Raw genomic sequence first — 3976 nt, 5'->3', positions numbered from 1 at the left:
TTTCAGAGTGTTTTCATGCTCATAATTCTATAATATAAGCATTAGTGTTCCCTCCATAGCTAGGGTGTGATGAGTGATATATATATTTAGTTAATTTAGCATAAAACTGACCTTAGTCCTTGCTGCTAGGGAGAGACAGAACCAAAACTAAAGCAGCCTTAAAATTCTCTAAACCAACCCCTCTGTGACTCCTAGAACATGGTGCCCTTTCTTGCTTCTCTTCCCCATAGCCAAAAAGGGACCAGAGCTCCCCACAGTGGGGCTTGTAGGAGCCTGAACAGAGCAGAGGCATGCAGACTTGCAATTGAAGACTTAGAGCAGAGTCTGCAGAGCACGAACAGGACAGAGGACCAGAAATCCATTACCACTGGAAGTAGTGGGGATGGGTTCCACCAAGTAGGGGTCTGGAGAGGGGTCTCTGAAGCTTGAGGGTGTTAAATAGGCATTTAAAGAAGATTGGCCAGACGCTGTGGTTCACACCTGTAATCCCAGCACTTTGGGAGGCCGAGGCAGGTGGATTGCTTTGAGTTCAGGAGTTCAAGACCAGCCTGGGCAACATGGCGAAAACCCGTCTCCACTAAAAATACAAAACTTAGCCAGGTGTGGTGGCATATGCCTATGGTCCCAGCTACTCAGGAGGCTGAGGCTGGAGAATCGCTTAAACCCAGGAGGCAGAGGCTGCAGTGAGCCAAGATCATGCCACTGCACTCCAGCCTGGACGACAGAGCAAGTCTCCATCTGGTAGAAAAAAAACAATAACAACAACAAAAAAAACTATCAGATGAACTCTATCCACAGAAGACCTGAGTGGGAAGGCTGTGTGAGAGGAAGAGCAGGTGAGGTTAAGTCACCTTCCCAGAACTCTGATGCTTCCTGCTTTGGGATAAATAATAAGACCCCACATATATTATATCACAGACTCAAGGAGACTTTGCACATTGCTTCATTTAACCCTCACAATGAATTTAAGAAACAGGTACTATTATTATTCCCATCCTACAGATGAGGACACTGAGGTTTAGAGACATCAAGGAACTTATCTATTGTCAGGTGGGATAATCCTTACCTCTGTTTGGAGGACTGTATTAGGACATGATGATTGGAGTCACATGATATGATTAATGTCTGCTTCATAATCAGGTCTCACACACCCTGATTGCTCCTATCTGATTCTTTCTGACAATCTCTTAAAGAACAAAACGTAGGCCGGGCGCCGTGGCTCACGCCTGTAATCCCAGCACTTTGGGAGGCTGAGGCAGGTGGATCATGAGGTCAGGAGATTGAGACCATCCTGGATAACATGGTGAAACCCCATCTCTACGAAAAATACAAAAAATTAGCCAAGCGTGGTGGCAGGCGCCTGTAGTCCCAGCTACTCGGGAGGCTGAGGCAGGAGAATGGCGTGAACCCGGGAGGCAGAGTTTGCAGTGAGCCGAGATCGTGCCACTGAACTCCAGCCTGGGTGACAAAGCAAGACTCCGTCTCAAAAAAAAAAAAGATAAATAAAAGAACAAAATGTATTTCCAAGGACACACAGCTAAGCTATGGTGGAGCTGGGATTTGAAAGCAGTCAGGCCTTTAACCATGACACTGTTCTATGTCCACTTAGCAGAATCTTTCAAAACACAAAGAACTGCTGCTAACATGCTCCTAAGACCACCCAAGGAGCTGTTAAGTGAGTCTTGCCCTACCCACACCGCCCTCTGTCTCTTCCCATGCCAGAAGGTGGAAGACCATAGTGACTGATCAGATGGCAGCAGCACCCACCTGTGACCCAGCAATCAGAATCAAGTCCCACCACTGTTGCAGGCTGAGCCTGAGCAAAGCAGTCACCATCCTATGTCACAAAGAGAACTGCTTCCTGCCTACTTTCTCCTGCTTTATCTTAAATCCCCCTAAACTCTGCACCTGTAAAAGCATTTCAAGACACATCACCCTTCTGATTGGGATTCTGATGTGGTTAGTTAACATACACCCTCTGACTGCTTCTTTCTGTTTTTTTTTAGTCCAGGTCTGTCTGTGCAGACCCTCTGTCCTGGCTGAACAACATTTGTGGGGTCCCTGTGTTTGCTCAACATCCCAAAGCACCCTTAATTTTAGATCCGTTGAGCTCTGCTCTTTCTCTATCCTGCCTGGCCAGCCCCACCTCATGGCTGCTACCCTCAGCATTCTCTCCCGAGGTAGACTGATTGGGTTTCCACTGTATCTTATAAATACATTGTTATGGCTCTTTTCTTATTTTCTATTACTTCTCACCATATTTCCCTTGTTGAGATTAGAAACTAAATTCATTCCTTTAACAAATATTTACAGCACACATGATCATGACAGTGGGTATACTAGTCCGTTCTCTCATTGCCACAGAGAACCACCTGAGACTGGATAATTTATAAAGAAAAGAGGTTTAATTGGCTCACAGTTCTGTAGGCTGTACAGGCAGCATGGCTGGGGAGGCCTCAGGAAACTTACAATCACAGCAGAAGGCAAAGAGGAAGCAGACATATCTTACGTGGCGGGAGCACAAGGAAGAGAGAGACAAGAGGGAGGTGCTACACACTTTCAAACAACCAGATCTCGTGAGAACTCTATCACGAGAACAGCAAGGGGGATGGTGCTAAACCATCAGAAACCATCCCCCATGATCCAATCACCTCCCACCAGGCACCACTTCCAACACTGGGAATTACAATTCAACATGAGATTTAGGTGGGGACACAGAGCCATACCATATCAGTGGGGGTCACTTCGCCCTTCCTCATAGAGTTTACACTCTATGGCAGCAGTCCTCAACCTTTTTGGCACCAGGGACTAGTTTCATGGAAGACAATTTCTCCATGGACCTGACAGGGAAGGAGTTAATGGTTTGGGCATGAAACTGTTCCACCTCAGATCATCTGGCATTAGACTCTCATAAGGAGTGCACAACCCAGATCTTTTGCATATGCATTTCACAACAGGGTTCATGCTTCTATGAGAATCTAATGCTGTGGCTGATCTGACAGGAGGTGGAGCTCAGGAGGGAATGCTCGCTCACCCACCGCTCACCTCCTGCTGTATGGCCTGGTTCCTAACAGGCCATGGACCCATATGGGGCTGTGGCCTGGGGGTTGGGGATCCCTGCTCTACCGCATGCAGGGCCTAGGATCTGGAGAGACAAAAACTTACAAATTAGTAAATAATATATAACATCTGATGAGACAAAGTACTAGGAAGAAAAATAAAAGAGGAACAGAGACTATAGAATGTGGAGTAGCTTAGCATGGATAATTTTATATAGTGTATCAAATATATTATGATAGCTGAATAACGGCCCCCCAAGATGTCTCTGTCCTAATCTTCTGAACCTGTGAATATATGAAGTCACATCGTAAAACGGATTTTGCAGATGTGATTAAATTAACCATTTTGAGATGACATTATCCTAGAACTGCTTAGCTGGGCCCCATATAATTACAAGGATCCTCGTAAGGAGGCAGGAAGAGCAGTGATGATGGAAGCAGGGAGCTGGAGTGATGCAAGGAAGGGACCACAAGCCCAGAAATGCAGGTGGCCTCTAGAAACTGAAAAGGCAAGGAAGTGGCATCTCCCCCGAAGCCTCCCAAGGAAACCAGCCCTGCCGACATCTTAATTTTAGATCATGGCATCCAGAACTGTAAGATAATCATTTGGTGTACTTTTAATCCACTAAGTTTGTGGGACGTTGTTATAGGAGCAAGAGGATGCTAATAGAGGGTGTTCAGGGAAGATCAGGGGACTGATCAGGGAAGATCACTCATCAGAGGACCTTGGCATAGAGACCTGAAGGAAATAAGGGAATGAGCTCTGCATACATCTGAGGGAAGAACATTCCAAGCAGAGAAGAGCAAATGCAAAGGCCATGAGGTGGGAGCATGCTTAGCAAGGTCAAGAAATACCAGGAAGCTGGCGTGGCTAGCATGAACAAGGATAGGAGCCATGTCTGGGAAATAGCATGGCC

At 46.3% G+C, this 3976-nt stretch overlaps 1 pseudogene; it reads left to right on the top strand.

The window, feature by feature from the left end:
• The first annotated feature begins 1043 nt into the window (after positions 1-1043).
• Positions 1044-1171, top strand: LOC115835290 (annotated as a pseudogene).
• The last annotated feature ends 2805 nt before the right edge of the window (positions 1172-3976 follow it).

This window comes from Nomascus leucogenys, chromosome 5 (assembly GCF_006542625.1).
Source record: "Nomascus leucogenys isolate Asia chromosome 5, Asia_NLE_v1, whole genome shotgun sequence".
NCBI classification, from domain to species: Eukaryota; Metazoa; Chordata; class Mammalia; order Primates; family Hylobatidae; genus Nomascus; species Nomascus leucogenys.
The sequence above is the reverse complement of the archived record's forward strand: the minus strand, read 5'-3'. Positions and strand labels throughout refer to the sequence as shown.